This window comes from Eublepharis macularius, chromosome 6, assembly GCF_028583425.1.
Source record: "Eublepharis macularius isolate TG4126 chromosome 6, MPM_Emac_v1.0, whole genome shotgun sequence".
Classification (NCBI taxonomy): Eukaryota; Metazoa; Chordata; class Lepidosauria; order Squamata; family Eublepharidae; genus Eublepharis; species Eublepharis macularius.
Window position 1 is genome coordinate 13,405,123 of NC_072795.1, and position 19,254 is coordinate 13,424,376.

The following is a 19,254-nucleotide window of genomic DNA, read 5'->3' on the forward strand; positions in this document are numbered from 1 at the left end:
GACGCTTATACCCTGAAAATCTTGTTGGTCTCTAAGGTGCTATTGGACTCAAATCCTGCTATTTTGCAGCCCTATCTAGTTTGTAGCTGACTGAAGGTGTCCCTTGATGCCCCACCCGTCTTATCTTCCTCCCGCGCTCTGCCCTGATTGGCCTGGTTGTTAGCCAATCACCATCCTGATGCACCCTTAACAGGTGCCTGGGACAACTTTACATGAGCGAAGGCTGCTGCTGAGCATGTCACAGCTTCTGCAGCCTAATGGAGATTCATGCACAGAGAGTGCCGAAGCTATCACGAACATGATTATCATTATTTATGGAGCACTTGAAGCGAGCATGGCAGGAAGCCAGGAGGGAGCCTAGAAACACAGTTTTATCCCCACTAAAACATACAGAACCCCAAACACTTTTATTGTGACTATAAAAAGTGATTTTCCTAATGATAGCGTCACAGCAGTTAAGGTTATGTACTTCGCACTGGCATGCCGTTTCACGCCCGTCGCTAAATTTTACTTTTGTTTTAGCCTATAATTAAGGTGGTGACTTACCCCCATTTCTTTTTTTTAATAGAATCTCCACTGAGAAAATCTACCCAGCGGCACGAAGCTATTTTCTAGAATTTGTAATTGTTTAATTTGGAGAAAATGGATGTTTAGGAAATCGTCTCTATATTTTTCCCACCATGCTGTGAAAAGTGTACATTTTCATGCAGAAGCAAGGAATTACTTAACCTCTGCAAGAAAAGAAAAACAGCCTGCTGTAAGAAGCACTTAGAACAGTGAAAAGGAGTAAGAAGAGATAGCATTTTAGAAGGAAGGAAAGAAGGAAAGAGGGAAGGAATGGAATGGAATGGAATGGAATGGAATGGAATGGAATATCACTGAAGATCAAAATTTGGTCTAACTGAATCCATTCACATCTCATCATAGTAGAGTAAAATTTTAGAGAAATTTGAGATCATTTGAATCCTTTGAATCCTTTGAGATCATTTGAATCAGCTCTCTGCTCAATGCAAAATTATGCAGCTACAACATGCCCAACAAATGGCCATTCAGTCTCTTTGTAAAGACCTCCCACTTCCCGAGGCACTAGGGTGCACTGAGCAGCTCTTAGGTTTTCCCTAATATTTGGCCAAAATCTACTTCCTAATAATTCCTACCCATTTGTTCTAGCTCTGCCCTCTGGACCAAGAGAAAACAAGACTGCTCCATCTTCCATATGACAGTCCTTCAGGTATTTGAAGACAGGGATCATATCTCCCCTTTATTTTCCCTTCTACAGGGAGGCTGAACAGGCAGAGTTTTCAGCCTTTAGTCAGAGTCTCTCTACATGAGATGCCTCGGCATGTGTTCGTCAAGTGTAGGGAGATGCAAAGTTAGCCAGGAAGCGTAGTTTAAAAAGACAGAGCCTGCAGAGATCACTCCTCAGTGGGTTTGTTATTTTCATCTTCACCTCCCCAAAGGCTCTGTCAATTTCACCTTTCCAGGCTAAAACTGTGTGGGATCTCAACCAGAGGGCAGCGAGGAATGGAAATAGGCTGGAGCTGCCTTCCAGAGCTGGGCTTGGACCTGGAGAGGTTCTAATGGGCTGAAGCTTCCTTTCTGGCATTTCGCAGCCCCTTCACACAGCTCCAGCCTTTGCCCTGCCACCAGCTCTGTTTTTTTAAACTACCCTTCCCGGCTAACATTGCATATTCCGACACGTGTTCTTCACGTGTCAGATGTCTCGTGTAGAGAGACTCTCCGTTGCAATGCTAAGGGGTCATATGTCCCCACAAATTATTATACATGGGGATGAACACAAGCATGGTGAAGAACAGGATCCATTGAGCATGAGAGTTGCATAAGAACAAGGAAAATGCAGGCTCCACTTTTCATTACCGTGGGACATACTGATCTGCAGTTTTGAACCCTTGAGAGGATTCAATCGTCTGGCTTACAACTTAACCCAAAACTTAGGAGACAAGAACTCTTCTAGATTTTTAAATTAAAAACAGCATCACCCATGAGCCTCAATGAGGGTGCTAACTGGATGTTTGCTGTGGATATATATTGTCACTGTTTGTCATTATTAAGCATTTGGCTTGTGATATTGTTTCTGTGCCATATAGTAGTTGTATTTATCATCTACCTTGCTATATCTCTGGGGGCAAAATGGAGGTGGGATGCAGTGAGATGGGGGAAATTGACGAAAATCACCTTTCCCTCTGCCAACAGAAGTGCTGGTCCAGTGGCGTAAATGCCGTCTCACCAGCAGAACAGCATTAAGGCTCCTACCCCAAATTTCTAGGTCGCTTTTCAACCCGCCTGATCATCAAAATGGCCAGAAAGAGACATGACATGAGACACATGGCTGTTGCCCAAAGGAGAGGCCCTGCGTCTCCTCTTCTCTCCCTTGCACGATGTCAGAGCTCTCCGATTCTCCCCTCTCATCAAAGTCAGCCCAGTGAAATAATGTCACATGTTTTCTATTACGAGGCATATGGGGAAGAGGAGAGACACAGAGCTGCTGCTTTCGGTAGCAGTCTTCCATTTCTTATAAGATCTCCTTTCTGCCTGAAGCCAAAGTGAAAAATAATATGCTAAAAATATCTTTACAAATAGACACTAGCTGGAAACTTCAATGTACTGGTATACAAAATTCCCATTCTTCAGATAGACAGCTCCTGCTCAGAAGCTCTTCGACAAAAAGGCATGCTAGCAGGTGACTCCAACATCACGTGTGTGTCCCCCCACCCTTCTTCACAGGCATTATTCAGCAGCTGCAAGTGCTTCAGTGAATTACGCAGACGGCATGAGGCCAGTGAGAAGCTATAAGATATCTCTGCCTGGTCTGCTGCCCTCACTAAGCCTGATGATACCTGACTTTTCAACTGTCCTCCTGGAAATGCGCTTAATGATTCTGTACTGAGAAAAAGCATCCTTTAATATCATTTCAATTATTCATTATATTTGATATTCATTTTATACTACTGCCTATGTTGCATCCATTGACTAGGGTTGGCAGGACAGCCGGCAGGAGATTTTGGGGTAGGAGTGTGCGCTTCAGGAATACCTAAGCTTTCCGGATCAGGTCCAATTTGGGTATTTTACCCGATTCAGAAAACCCGAAGCATTCATAATTCAGGGGCATTTAAACCCCTGAATCATCAGGGGCTCATCAGGGGCTTCCCCCAATGAGTGGCTGAGTGCCAGCTCTATTGGGGCCATGTAACTCCTCGGCCCTGACACCGGCAGATGAAGGAGGTGGTGGGGATGCAGGCATAAGCCTGCATCCCCCCACTGGGTGCTCCATTCACCCGCCGATGTCGGGGCCGAGAAGCAACTCTGCCCCGACATCGCCTGGCAAACAGAGGCAGCAGGGATTGCAGGCTTAAGCCTGCAACCCCCCCCCCCCCCGCCGGGTGCTCCGTTCGCCCGGTGATCTCGAGGACGAGGAGCTCCTCATCCCCGACATCACTGGGCAAATGGAGGCGGCGGGGACTGCAGGCTTAAGCCTGCAAACCCCCTTCTCTCTGGGTGCTCCATTCGCCCAGTGATGTCGGGGACAAGGAACTCCTCATCCCCGACATCACTGGGAGAATGAAAGTGGCAGGGATTGCAGGTTTAAGCCTGCATCTCAGGAGGCAGTGTGGCAGCAGGAGGCTCCAGGCCACCGTTGCTGCTGCCCCCCCGCCCAGCTTATGTCCCTCTCACTCTCCCTCCAACCAGGTAAGTGGGTGGGGGGTGGAGGGGTTGCCGGGGGTGGAGGGGTTGCAGGGGGGTGTAGAGGTTGCCCCGAGGGGGAGAGGTGTGGGTGAGGGAGTTGCCCCCTCACTTCGTCATGCTCTGAATATTTATGGAGCATACCGAAGCGAGTAAAATAGGATAATTCCAAAGCTGCTTGCCGCTTCGGAATTATGCTATTTCCGAAACACCCCTAGTTGGGGGTGGGGACAAGGTTAAGGGAGTGTCATCACAAGCAGGATGATGTCACTTCTGGAGAAAACCTGGAAGCAATGGCTCTAGTTCTAGGAATCATTAGAAACTCTATGGTTTTCCCTAGAAGTGACTTCATCATAGGATGGAAATACACATTACTAATTACTTAGGTGCACTCAAGTGAACCTCATTTCATGTGCCCCCCACAACTTTCCATGCACTTGCTCACACAGTCCCACTTCAATTTGCTCAGCGTGAATATATTCACACATTCAGTATCAGTTCCTCCTCACCTGAAAAAGTATCCCAGTTTCCGCCTCCTCCCACATCCATTCATTGAAATGCAGATCTTGCCACTTTCTCACACCTTAAAGGAATGCAAATTGGCAAGTCAAAGGAGCCTACAGTACCTGTTCTCGCAGCGAAAACGGAGCTGAATTGGTCTGGACTCACTTGAAGATACAATCACACAAAGGGAGCTTTGAAAACTGCATGCAAGTGCACCGAGCAAGAACAGCTCGCACGTGAATTGAGGACCCCATATAAAATCCTGCACTCGTCCTCAGGTAGTTCACAATGTGTATTTCCACTCACATTCACAACACTGTTGAGTTTTTTATTATCACCCCCACCCCATCCTGACCAGGGGTTGGCCGGCCTACTATCACCCCAATTACTGATTCTTTGCATGAATTCAAACAACCCCGTTGACATATATATTTATGTTGATGACAACCATATCCTAAGCTGGTGATGCTCATGGGTGCCAGTTTGTTTCCTGTTGCTCGGGGAGGGGGTGGGAATCCACAGATTCTTGAGAAAAACAAGAAAACAGAAGAGAAAAACAAACACGGAGCTTGATGTCTTCCTTACCACCCAATGGACTAGCAAATCAGCAAGCGCTAGGATTGCCAGCTACAAGTTAGGAAATTCCTGAAGATTTGGGGGTGAAGCCGGGAGAGGGGAGGGTTTGGGGGACGGGTACTCCTGATGAGTACTCCATACAGGGCAGTCCAATCTTGCAGCAGCTACCCTGTTCTGGATCAGGTTCAAGGTTTTGGTTTTAACCTACAAAGCCCTAAACGGACTGGGACCAGCATACCTGAGGGTCTGCCTCTCTCTGTATGTACCCTGGAGAACACTGAGATCAGTGGGCAAACATCTTCTGGTGGTCCCTGGCCCCAGGGAGGCTCAGCTGGCCTCGACCAGGGCCAGGTTCAGGCCCTGCCACAGCCTGGTAGAACTCTCTGTAGGAGGAACTACGGCCCGCCAAGATCGTGTATCTTTTCGGCATGCCTGCAAGACAGAGATGTTCCACCAGGCATGTGGCTGAGGCCAGCACTAGGTTCCATCAAACTGTTGAGTTCTTCCATTTTGAAAGGGGCTTTTTTGTGATCTGTGATTTTATTGCTTTATTTCTGTATTTCAATTAGTCTTGTAACCCACCCTGAGACCATTCACGGAGAGAGAGGGCTAAAAATCAAATAAACCTAAACTTCAGAGGGGACTCCACTTTCCCAGGCAGCCATTTTCTCCAGGGGAACTGAACTCTGTCACCTCGAGATGAGTTACAATTTCGGGAGATTTCCAGCCACCCCCTGGAGACTGGCAGTGAGCACACCACAGCTAAACCCTCTTGGCTTGGCTCTAGATGCAGATTTTATATCCAGTGGCTGAGCCCTGCGCTGAGTGAGTGCGGTGCAGCAGGGCCAGCCCATGATGTGTTTGTGTTTTCTTTCTTTTATTGAAATTGCATTGCTTCAATTGATCACTGTTATTTGTACTGTGGGATGTACACTAAGCTGCTTTGGGGAGAAAAGTGGCATAGAAACTGCCAACTGAATAAACAAATTAAAACACTTGTCTACGCACAGGACTGGGCACCCTATATATGAACAATTCCAGAGCAGAGCTCACGGCCACAATGTTGCTCCACTTGTATGCTCATTCTCCCCAGCACATCATCTGTAAATTCCTCAGGAGCAAACACACAAAGATCAGCCGGCTCTGGATCGCCCCAGAGTCCAGACATCTGTTCTGACTCAAGCTTACAATTCAGACGTTGGATGCACAACCTTGCAGAAGCCGACTTCTTGCTCATTGGTAAGCACCCTCCAGTCCCTAACAACATGTTCTGCCTGTTCCACCGGAGATCAAACGAGGAATTTGTTGTTTCCTGGAGGCAGAACTTGAAACCGAGCACGATTCGGAGTTGGTCTTCGTTTTGCACACGCTTCCAACAAGCCTTTATTCCTGGTTTTCCGCAGATGTTCCGATCACCTCTGCCCTCAAAGGCTTTTCCGAATTCAGGCTGTCTGGCAGGGCTCTGATCGTATCCAAATTAAAATCAGGCCTCGCAAAACACTTTGTGGCGCGGCTTTCCTGGGCAGTGGGAGCAAACTTAATTTGCAATGGGCACGTTCCCTGCTCACTTTTGACCTCTTTCATCATCCTATCTCGGTCAGCATCCCTGGCGTTACATTGGAGGTTTGCAAAGGTTATCGAGTGCAAGGTTCGCAGGGGAGGGGGAGGCCCCCTTTGGAAGCCTGGACTGGGATGCTTCGCTCCCTGTACGCTTGAGGGTTTCCAGCTCAGAAACATTTCAGGGATTGAGCTCCCTTCCCAAGAGACGGCATTAAGTTCTTCATTTGCAGAGCCAGAAACAAAGGGGGCAGTTATTTTTTACAGAGTTACAGCCAGTTACCATTGGGGGGGGCAGCCTTTGACAAGATGCCAACCTCCAGATGGGTCCTGGCAATCTCCTAGAATTACAATTGATCTTCAGACAACATAAATCAATTCCCTTGAAGAAATGGCTACTTTGAAGGTTGGAATCTATGGCATTACACTCTGGTGAGGTCCCTTCCCTCCCTAAGCTCCTCCATCCCCTAATCTCCAGGAATTTCCCACCCCAGAGTTGGCAACCCAACCACCCTCCCTCTTAAGCAAATTGTGCTCTCGTGCATATATCCACGTACAGACGTGTTGGCAGAAAGGAGGGGGATGAAGAAGAAAGCTGGCAAGCTCCCGGCACAGAGATATCAAGCTGCTATTTACACTAACGGTACTGGCTGAAGCAGGAGAAAACTTACTAATTCACACCCCCTGCTAGCAGGTCACACCCAAAAGAGACAGAGACTGCTAAGAGCCAAATGGCTAGAAAGTAAATGCTTTGTTTATCCCACCCAGCATGATGCAAATGTGTGAACCCCCCCCCCCCATACTACATGTTCAAGCATTCCTCTGTGGGCTTTGGGGTTTGTTTTGTTTTTTGCAATGTGTGTTGTGGTTTCAGAGTGTTTATATTATTGTTGTCATGGTTTGCCATATCGCTCATTGGTGAGGTATGATGTCCTACTTGCTGGGGGCGGAGGGTAGGCGGATGTCTGTCCTGTGGCTGCTTCATCAGGACTTCATTTTGCTGTAGGCCCTAGATGGGGAGGAGGGTTCCATTGAGACTGGGCATTGTATGTGAAACAGCAGTCATTAAAGATGCATTATCTCTCTCGGTAAGTATCATGAACTGGTCCAAATCTTATTGCCAATTGCGAAGATTCAAATTGCTACAAAACAATATCCTTTGGCTCTTCTCTCTAGCAAGGAATGGCTTTGATGTCTCTTAGAAATAGTCTCTAAAGTTACGGAATACATGCAGATTATCTCAAGTTATGGAACACATGCAAATTAAAGAGTGAATGTATCAAAAAGGCCCAGGTGCAGGCTTCCTTTCATTGCCTCTGTTGAACAGAGATCTAATATTGATATGAATAGATCTGGATCCTTTACTGTGACATGGTATCTGTTTTTCGAAATGCAGTGTATACTCTTCTTCTGAATCGGGGAACTCTGTTACTGGATCAGGGGAACTCTGTTGACGTGATTTATCTGGATTTCAGTAAAGCTTTTGATAAGGTCCCCCATGACAATCTGATGGGCAAACTGGAAGAATGTGGACTGGACTATAGGACAGTTCGGTGGATAGGGAACTGGTTGGAGGACCGCACCCAAAGAGTGGTGGTCAACAGCGTTTCATCAGATTGGAGGGAGGTGTCCAGTGGGGTGCCGCAGGGCTCGGTTTTGGGCCTGGTACTTTTCAATATTTTTATCAATTGTCTGGATGAAGGAGAGGAAGGGCTGCTCATTAAATTTGCTGATGATACCAAATTGGGAGGAGCAGCAAACACCGAAGAAGATAGAATTAAAATTCAACAAGACCTGAATACTCTGGAGAAGTGGGCAGCTGTGAATAGGATGCAATTCAACAAAGACAAGTGCACAGTATTATATCTGGGCCACAAAAATGGGAAGCAAAAATACTGGGTGGGGGATACACTTCTGGGCAGTAGTATATGTGAAAGGGATCTTGGGGTAAGAGTGGACTGTAAACTAAATATGAGCAGTCAGTGTGATGCGGTGGCAAAAAAGGCCAATTCAATCCTGGGTTGTATCAAAGGGGCCATAGCATCAAAATCGAAGGAGGTCATAGCCCCTCTCTATACTGCCTTGGTCAGGCCGCACCTGGAGTATGGTGTGCAGTTCTGGAGGCCTCACTTCAAAAAGGATGCGGACAAAATCGAGAGGGTACAGAGGAGAGTGACGAGGATGATCAAGGGTCTGGAGACTGAGCCCTGTGAGGAAAGGCTGAGGGCCTTGGGAATGTTTAGTTTGGAGAAGAGGAGATTGAGGGGGGACATGATTGCTCTCTTTAAGTATTTGAAAGGCTGTAATTTGGAGGAGGGCAGGGAGCTGTTCCAGTTGGCAGCAGAGGGTAGGACCTGAAACAATGGGCTTAAATTACATGCAGAAAGGTACCGGCTGGATATTACAAAGAACTTTTTCATGGTCAGAGTAGTTCAAAAGTGGAATCAGCTGCCTAGGGAGGTGGTGAGCTCCCCTTCACTGGCAGTTTTCAAGAAGAGGCTGGATGAATATTTGTCCGAGATGCTTTAGGCTGATCCTGCACTGGGCAGGGGGTTGGACTAGATAGTCTGTATGGCCCCTTCCAACTCTATGATTCTATGATTCATTCCATTGTATACTCAGATTCATAATTTAGATAAGCTTATAAATTGAAATTTGGGGAGAGGCTGTGACTCAGTGGTAGAGCAACTGGTTTGCATGCAGAAAGTCCCGGGTTCAGTTCTTGGCATCTCCAGGTAAAAGGCTCAGGTGATGGGAAAGACTTCTCACTAAGACAGTGGAGAGCTGCTGATGGTCTGAGTAGACATTACTGACCCTGATTTTGATAAATAAATCGGTATGTAGGCCCCAGAAACATAATTAAAGGACTCCATGTTTGGGTCGTGAGCTGAGTCTATCGTTTGGCATAGGAAGCATGATTATAGGTGGTTGTGAGCTCATTCTGCTGGCTGCTGTGTGTGCAGGAGAGAAAATAACACAAGCAAACACTTGCTTTATATTTAGAAAAGAAATGAGAGTTCTTTATTGTAGGAACTCCATACTCTGATAGGAAAGGAAGTAGATCCTATCTACCTATCTAGTCTAAGGAGGGACATGGATGGCAGGACAAGTCCTGCATCCATGCTTCCAAGATGGAGGGAGGAGAAGGAACGAGATGTTGCCTAGAACAATGCCAGGAAGAGAAGAAGTGAGAGGGAAGAAGTCAGGAGGAGGAAATCCTGAGAATAGCAATCTACATATCAAAGGACAGTCAGAGCATTAAACAGAGTGCCCTGACCTCTCTATCTTTCTCTTTGGTTTGTCCCCCTCTGAAACCTGAGGAAAGGGACCGCGCTGAATCCTCCTCTTCCAACAGATTTAACCATGATCTCAGCTTCATGTGTCCCTATATGTGAGTGCGTTTAAATTCCCTACTAAAACGGACTTAGTTTCCTCTTGCACATCTATTTGCATAACCAAACAACATGTTTCATAGGGTTATAGCATGTGGTGACAGTGTGGTGTAGTGGTTAGAGTGTCAGACTAAGATCTGGGAGACCCAGGTTTGAATCCCCACTGGGCCATGAAAACTTGCTGGGAGACCTTGAGCCAGTCACCCACTCTCAGCCTAACCGATCTCGCAGGGCTGTTGTGAGGGTAAACTGGAGGAGATGAAAACTAAGGAACCCACTTTGGGGTCCCCTTTGCAGAGAAAACAAAGGGGTTGTATTTATTTAATTAATTAATTAAATTTATATTCCGCTCTCCCTGCAAGCGGGCTCAGAGCAGATCACAGCAGTATAAAATATACCATAATAAAACTTGGCAGCATGAAATATAAAATCAGCAGATAACAAGATGGGTAGCCGTGTTAGTCTGCCTGCAGAAGCAGAAAAGAGCAAGAGTCCAGTGGCACCTATAAGACTAACCAAATTTTGTGGCTGGGTATGTGTTTTTGTGAGTCTCACAGCTCACTTCTTCAGATACCATCCATCAACCTTGTGAAGAAATTTCCAGCAGATAACAGTACAATATTTAAAACATCCACACACACATTGCACCACCCATTTAGCCTAGAAAAGCCCGTGAGGCAAGGTGGCCACGTACAGATGGATACAAGGTTGGGGGGACATATGTTCCCCTCATGGTAGGAGGCCAGAGTGGACGGTTTGGATATAACTGAAGTAAATAAAGAAAGAAACCCTGGTTTTTAATGACATCCAGAGTAGTCACAAATCTGAAAAAATACCTAGATTGCTCACCACCACCACCCACATTTCATATCTGCTGAGCAACAACATAAGCACATCATAGATCCAGAGGGGTTAGCTGTGTTAGTCTGTAGTTGCAAAATAGTAAAGAGTCCAGTAGCACCTTTAAGACTAACCAACTCATCCATTTTAAGCGTGCTTGAACATACACCCCAAATGCAATGGAAGCCACAACTCATTTAATCCAGAGTAGCCGTATTCAAAATGGAACCACCCTGTGAAGAGTTTGGGAATTGTCACCGTAGCAGCCATTTTATACCAAGCATTAGATCAATCGGTTTCCTGATGAAAATATATGATTAAGGCCGGTTTTCCACTTTATTTAGAGAATTCCATTTGGGGAGGTTTTGCTAGGCTAAGGCTTCATTTATCTGGGTCTTCCAGCCACAGCTGTTTCTGTACACCACTCATTCTTCATGTCCCACCTCTACTTTATAAATACATAAATCATCTTCTCTCTCTCTCTGTTGCCGATAAAGTCGCCACTTTCCCCCCGGGGGGAACAGAATGAGCCATGCCTTGACTGTTGTGGGAATGTCAAGACGTGCGCAACATTCACAGGATCGGGGCAAGGTGCAGGTCTAAGGCTGAGAGAGGGAATGACTCACCTGAGAACGGATCCTGAAAGCCTGCCCAGGTTCAATTTGTATCATATCCCATCCCTCAAAGTGGAGCTGTAAGCATCAGACATCTCAGGATATCTCCCATCGGGCTATGGAGCAAGCCCAGGCCTGCTTAGCTTCAGAGTGGGAACTTTAGAGCGGGAGCTAAAACAGCCCCGAAGGAGTTGTAAGCAAAGCCTTTTACCCCAGGACACAGGATACAAAATGATTGAACTCACTAGAGACTACACTGTTCTCACTAGCCCTGAAATGCAGCCTGCACTGCCCTCACTTGCCCTGAACTGGAGACTGCATGGTCCTCGCTAGCCCTGCACTGGACTGCACTGTCCTCAATAGCCCTGTATGGGAGACTGCCCTGCTCTGTACTGGAGAATGCACTGTCGTCACTAGCCCTGCACTGGAAACTGCCCAGCCCTGCACTGGACTACATTGTCCTCACTAGCCCTGCACTGGAGACTGCACTGTACTCGCTAGCCCTGTACTGAAGACAGTACTGGAGACTGTTCTTCCCTACTCTGCAGACTGCATTATCTTCATTAGCCATGCACTGGAGACTGTGCTGTCCTCACTTTCCCTGCACAGGAGACTGCATTGTCATCACTAGCCCTGTACTGGAGACAGTCCTGCTCTGCGCTGTTGACTGCACTGTCCTCACTAGCCCTGAGTGGGAGACTGCCCTGCTCAGCATCAGAGATTGCACTGTGCTCACTACTCCTGCACTGGAGACTGCACTGCCTTGTACTGGAAACCACATTGCCCTCTCTAGCCCTGTGCTGCAGACTGCATTGCCCTATTCTGCAGATTGCAGTGCCCTCACTGGCCCCACACAAGCTCCCGTCAACCATGAAGACCAGCCTGCCTGGAAAATGGTGGCTGAAAACACGTCCTGAGAAAGCCACAGCTCCTCCTCAACTGCCCTGGGTCTGACTGTCTGAATGTGCCCTCTACTGGAAACACGAGGACAGGGGCCTCCCGGAGCAAGGAGATCTAGACCCCCACCACACAGTGCGCGATTACAAAGCTTACTGATCCTACGTTGTCCGTATGCCAGTTTCCAGCCTGGCCCCCACACTAAGGAATCGGAGCGTTTATTACAAGGGAACTTCTGCTTTAATCAAGACTCTGTGTGTGTGTGTTTTTTTTCTGCAACCGCCTGAGGGAGGAAGGCTCAGCATTGTGGAAGTGGTGTGCATGTGTGGAGGGGGGGGGTTGCGTTTTAACTATAAACGCATTAGTGTGTGAGATTGAAAGGTAACACACTCTCAGAGGGCTTCAGAACAATGGAACGGAGTCTGGGTTTCATTTGCACAGGCTGTGCAGTGGGAATATATCTAATCAAATAAAAGGAAAATGAAAAGCCTCTTTCCCCTCCCCTTCCCCCCCTAAAACTTTAATTTTGTTAATTGCATTAATCAGAAAAACATGCAAAGCTTTTTTTTCCCTTCCTTTCGTCTTCTTCTTTTTTCCCTGGGAGCATTATTTTGGTGCATAGAGGAAGCACGGGGGTGAAGGTAGTGCTATAGCAGTGAAGGAGTGGGGGTGAAGGTGGTGCTATAGCAGTGAATGAGAGTTCCTAGGGCTTGAGCCTGTGGGAAGTCATGCTTTCAGACCCCGAAAATGCAACCGATGGCTTGCAAGCCATGGCTCCGTATAGGACCAAACATGGCTCCAAAAATGTGTAAACTTGTAAATTTTGAATAGTGCATTTGTAAGCTGAGTTCTAACCCTGTTCGCAAGTTACGGTGAACATACATACAGTTTTATTGTCAAAGGCTGTCACGGCCGGAGAACGATGGTTGTTGTGGGTTTTCCGGGCTGTGTAGCCGTGGTCTTGGCATTGTAGTTCCTGACGTTTCACTAGCAGCTGTGACTGGCATCTTCAGAGGTGTAGCACCAAAAGACAGAGATCTCTCAGTGTCACAGTGTGGAGAAGATGTTGGCGGGTAATTTGGCATATCAAGCCCCAATCCATATGCAAAAGAACCTCCTCAGGATACAGTGAAGCCTCCCTCCATTAGCATTCCACACCCTGGGAAACTCTTACAGGATGACTCAGCCCAAACCCACCTTCCTGAGTAGATATCAATTACCTGCCAACATCTTCTCCACACTGTGACACTGAGAGATCTCTGTCTTTTAGTGCTACACCTCTGAAGATGCCAGTCACAGCTGTTGGTGAAACATCAGGAACTACAATGCAAAGACCACGGCGATACAGCCCGGAAAATCCACAACAACCATACATACAGTTGTACACTTGATTGTTCTTTGTATGCAAGCTGAGTTATTCTCATGTTACAGTCAACATATTCACAGCTGAATGTGTGATACAAACCTCATCTTTATCCAAGTACTAGATCCCAGCTTCGTTTGTCCAGCAAAACAGCATTGGCTCTTTCTTAAGAACAGTTGTACGCATGTACAGGCAGAATGTGTGAGTCTCTCTACATGAGACGCCTTGGCGAATGTTCGTCAAGTATAGGGAAACGCAATGTTAGCCAGGAAGTATAGTTTAAAATGAGAGCTGGCAGAGATCGCTCCTCAGAGGGTGTGTTAATTTCATCTTTGCCTCTCGGAAGCCCCTGTCAATTTCACTTCTCCAGTATAAAACTGTGTGGCATTGCAACCGGAGGGCATCCAGGAATGGAAATGGGCTGGAGCTTCCCTTCTGGCATTTCACAGCCCCTTCACACAACTCTAGCATATAGCAAAGCCTTTGTCCTGCCACCAGCTCTGTCTTTTTAAACTCCCCTTCCTGACTAACATTACGTGTTCTTCACGTGTCAGATGTCTCATGTAGAGAGACTCTATGTATGTTCGCTGCAACATGGTAAGAAGGCTTCTGTTTAGGACTACACTGGAAATCACATCAAAAGATAAGAGTGGGAGGTCTAACGTTAACAGCAGAAAGGGATTAAATTCTACCCAGCTGTTTAGCTCTCTGTGGCATCTCTCCATCTCCCCGAGTGCTTTTCCACACAGAGGTGGCTTGGAGTTCCATGTCTCGGACATAATTTCCAGTTGCATTCATGTATGAGTTGGATCAGGACAACTGCACATGGGGAGAAGCTCCCCCCCCCCCGCTCCACATACACAAACCCCATTTTCCTGACCTGAACTGCTTTCCAGACGTCATTATTTTGCCTGCTGGGGAAATGTAAAGATGTAAGTTTCCAGTACCGCTCAGATTAGTGGTGGTGGCGAGTACCCTCAAGTCATAGCTGATTTATGGCTACTCCTGGCGGGGTTTTCATGGCAAGAAACTAACAGAAGTGGTTTGCTATTGCCTGCCTCTGCAACCCTGGTCTTCATTCGAGGTCTCCCATCCAATTGCTAAACAAGGTCGATTCAGATTAGCTTCTGAGATCTGATGAGATCAGGCTCACCAGGGCTATCCAGGCCAGGGCATAGCACAGACTAGCCTGAGCTTATCAGAGCTTACATGCTAAGCAGGGTCGGCCCTGGATAGTACTCGGATGGGAGACCACTTGGGATTCCAAGGTTCCTACCCAGAGGCAAGCAATGGCAAAACCACCTGTAAATATCTCATGCCAAGACAACCGTATGGGATAATCATAAGTCAACTCTGACTGGATGGCACTTTCCACTACCAGTATGGTGCATTAAAATATGGCCCAGGCTAGCCCTAGCTCATCAGATCTTGGAAGCTAAACAGGATTGGCCTTGGTTAGTACTTGGATGGGAGACCACCAGGGAAGTCCAAGGTTGCAACGCAAACCACCTCTGCTCCTCTCTTGCCTTGAAAACCCTCGGGGAGTTCCCATAAGTCAGTTGCAAGACTTGACGGCACTTAATTTACAATATGCATATGTTTTCTTAGTAGGGCAAATAGCAACTCCCTGGAGCCATTTTCGGTCAGGAAAACTGCCTGGAGGTTAGAGGCTTAGTGCCCCTCTGTTGCTGCACCCCAGTCCCCATCCAAATCGGGTCTGGATGCACCTGGCATGGATCTGCTGGAACACACCTGATCAGGGCTTTTTTTCAGCTGAAACATGGTGGGACGGAGTTCCGGAACCTTTTGAAAATGGTCACGTGGCTGGTGGCCCCGCCCCCTGATCTCCAGACAGAGGGGAGTTTAGATTGCCCTCCCCTCTGTCTGGAGATCAGGGGGCGGGGCCACCAGCCATGTGACCATTTTTGTTGACGGCAATTTAAACTTTTAAAAACTCCCCCCCCTTGTTCCAGCTGACCCAAAGTGATGTCATTGGCCCTGGGAGCATGCATGCACTTTGTGCGCGCACATCTGGTACCAGGGGCACCACCTCCTGCCAAGAGTTGCCCTCTGTGCCGGCAACCCACTGAGTTCCACCACCTCTTTTCCCAGCAAAAAAGCCCTGCACCTGATAGACAGGGCCTGTGGCAAACTCATGGGCCAAAACAAGGTCTTTATAATGTGTGAATTGGCCCTTGATCATGAAGCTCAATTCAGTGGACGAACAGGCCTTTCCTCTGCCTTGCTTTCCTAGTCCCTTTGGAAGTGTCTCCCTCCACACTGAGTTGCCGCTCTGTTTTTGTCAAAAATAAAACGAAAGCAGCTTTGAGCCTCCTGCTCAGGCAAAACATATCCAGGTGATTTAGAGAGAATGTGAAAGAATCATAGTAAGAAGGGCAAACGTTACAGGAGCGTGGGGGAAGGACTGACAGATCTCCTGATGTGCCATCAGATTCCATGAAAACCAAAATTCAAAGCAAGTTTCATTGCTTTGCTTAGGCAAAATTTCTTTTGGAGTTTCGATGGAAGAGTCGCAATAATTCTGATGTGACTTTTTCACATTTCTGCACATTGCTACCTCAGATATTCCTCTGTGTTCTTCCTTTGCACCTGTAGAAGGTGCCTGATATTGATGTGCATGCACACATGCACACACACAGAGGTGCTGCTTCCCATAGCATTATCCAACCCAGTTGTGGTACTTGTGAGAACGCCCAAGTGGTTGTCACTACACATGTTACCATAGAAAAGGGCAACGCTCACATCGTCCCCAGGATTTTTAGAGACTCCACTATAACATGATGCTTAAACAAGTTTTGGGCTGGATTTCCACATGCGCAATAGTCCTTGTGCAAGCATAATCGCTAAAATTCCTTATCTGCACTCTCTGCTTGCACTAAGTGAAAGTGACTTTATCCCCACGATCTTTCCCGCATGCGCAAGACAGAGCACAAAGTATTTCTTCTGAAACGATTTCCAAAGAAAGTTGAAGAACATCATGCAAACCGTCTGCTGTACATTCCATCGCTCCACATTCACATTGTTATTTAGTTAAAAATTATATTGAAATGCTAAGCATCGCTGCAGCCATTGCGCTGTGGCTTGCGCAAGCGGAACTGTGCTAAGTATATTTTCCTTTCCGCTCACGCATCGCTGGATCTTTCCTGCATTTACAATTCAAATATAATATGTACATTGGCTAGAATGTAGGCTCAGGTTTTTTTTTAAAAAAAATTACTCTTTTGCTTTCTGTCTTGCATTAGCAACATTCATATGTAGGCACAAATTCCACAAAAGAGACTCCAAGGGGATTATAATGGCATGGGTAAAAGCAGGACTTAAGAGCATAAGATCCCTGTGGATCAAAAATCCACACAATGGAGTCATGTACCGAAAGTCATTAGTCCAGCAACCAGTTTCACACAGTGGCCAAGCAGTTCCCTTGGAGAGCCAACAAAGAGGGCATAGAGGCTGAGACCCTCCTGTCTGCTGCCACCCAGCACTGGCATTCAGATGCCTGCTGCCTCTGAGAGCCTCTCAACACGAGACACCTGGGTGCACGTTCCTCAAGTGCCAGGAGATGCAATGTTCACTGGGAAGTGTAGTTTTAAATGACAGATCTGGTGGAGATCGCTCTAGTGGGGACAGACACTCTCACAGCTCTCTATTTCCTCTGGTGTGCCAGGCTGTCTCCCCTTCTGGAGCTTTTACCTTGCCACCCTTGCTGCGCAAAACTTTGAATTAACTGAGCCTTGGCAGGGCAAAGGCTTCAGAAGGGGAAACGCCAGAGGTGGAGGGCTGTGGGAGAATCTGTCCCCTCCAGAGCGATCTCTGCCAGCTCTGTCTACACTTCCCGGCTAATGTTATGTCTCCTGACACATGAAAAACATGCATCAAAAGAATTATGTAGAGAGACTCTCTGAATATGAAGGTTTCTATTAGTCACCGGGGCCAATAGCCGTAGATGGACCTCTTCTCCTCGGATCGATCTGAAAAATGAAATCCAGCCCTCAAGTCAGAGTTGACTTATGGAGACCCATGGTGGGGTTTTCATGGCAAGAGACTAAAAGAGGCAGTTTCCCTCTACAACCCTGGTCTTCACTGGAGGTCTCCCATCCAATTACTAACCAAGGCCGACCCTGCTTAGCTTCTGAGATCTGATGAGGTCAGGCTTTCCTGGCCAAACCCAATCCCATTTAAAGTAATTTTTGATCATGGCCATACATCCACTGGCAGTGAATTCCACATTTTAATTTCTCATTGAGGAAACAATTATTTTGTCTGTCCTGAATCTACAGTACCAGCACTCACCTAAGATCTACTAGTATGGAGAGGGTTTAAAAAAGCCTTTCTTCCTTATGTCCCAATTTTCCTTCTTTCCCCCTAATTGTTTAATGCTATGTTGTCTTTTTATTGAATATGATTCTATGTGTAGCAGTTGGAGTTCTAATTACTGTCGTGTTTTTGTAAAACGTCCCAAGTTTCAAATGACAAGGGATGCAATCCTAAGCAGAGTTAAGCCCTTCTAACTCCACTGAAGTCAATGGACTTAAAAGAATGTAACTCCGCTCTGGATTGCACTGAAGGAGAGGCAAAATAGAAATATAATACTGTTTTTGATTGTCATCATTTTAAAATGGACGGATCACCTTGCTATTAAAAATATTTGGAGCGATGCACAGCCGTACCATGTTTAAAACACAATCAATAAGAAAAAAACCCTAAGCAATAAAAGCAGAGGCATTTTAGATTCAGATTTGATCACAGGGATACCATATCACAGATGGCATCTAGCCAGGGCATAACTATGGCAGTAGCATATAAGCTGGATTTTATATCCAATTCTGAACATGGCCCCAGAGTGGGAATCAAAGATCCACACAATAGGGTCATGTACAGGAAAGTCCCCCCCACACACACACACACACTAAAAGCCTAGATTTTGGGGAAAGGGAAATGGTAAGGTAGATTTTTTAAAAAAATGATGTTAACAAATCTCAGCCACTATGAATCTCTCTGCGTGAGAGGCCTTGGCGCATGTTCGTCAAATGTAGTGAGACAATATTAGCCCCGAAGCATAGTTTTAAAAGACAGAGCTGGCAGAGATTGCTCCTCAGAGGGTTTGTTAAGTTCATCTTCGCCTCCCCGGAGGCTCTGTCAATTTCACCTCTCCAGTCTAAAACTGTCTGGGATCCAAACCAGAGGATAGCGAGGAATGGAAATGGGCTGGAGCTGCCTTCCAGAGCCAGGCTTGGACCTGGAGAGGTTCTAATGGGCTGAAGTTTCCCTTCTGGCATTTCGCAGCCCTGTCACACAGCTCCAGTGTCTAGCAAAGCCTTTGCCCTGCTGCCGGCTCTGTCTTTTTAAACTACCCTTCCAGGCTAACATTGCCTCTCTCAACATGTGTTCTCCAAGAGTCAGATGTCTCGTATAGAGAGACTCTATCTGAGGGTCATGTAGCAACCATAATAAAAATGCTTCCACGGGTGGAGCCAGCAGGAGTTTCTGCCACGAGGGAGGAGGAGATTGACAGCAAGAAAAAAGAGTGGAAAATTGTGACGGGGCGGCCGGGGTGGGGGCAGAGAGAAAGGGATTGGTGGCAGCAGCAGCAGCAGCTGGGAAATAGGGGGAAGTTGGCAGCAAGGGAGGGAGGGAGGCAGCAGCAGCACCACAGAGAAAGTGTAGAAAAGATAGAAGGAGAAGCTGGCATGGGGAGAAAGAATGAAGACATGGGAGAGCTGGGGGAGGAGGAGGAAGGAGAGGGAGAGGCATGGGTGGGGAGAGAAAGTAGGGAAAGAAGCAAGAGCCA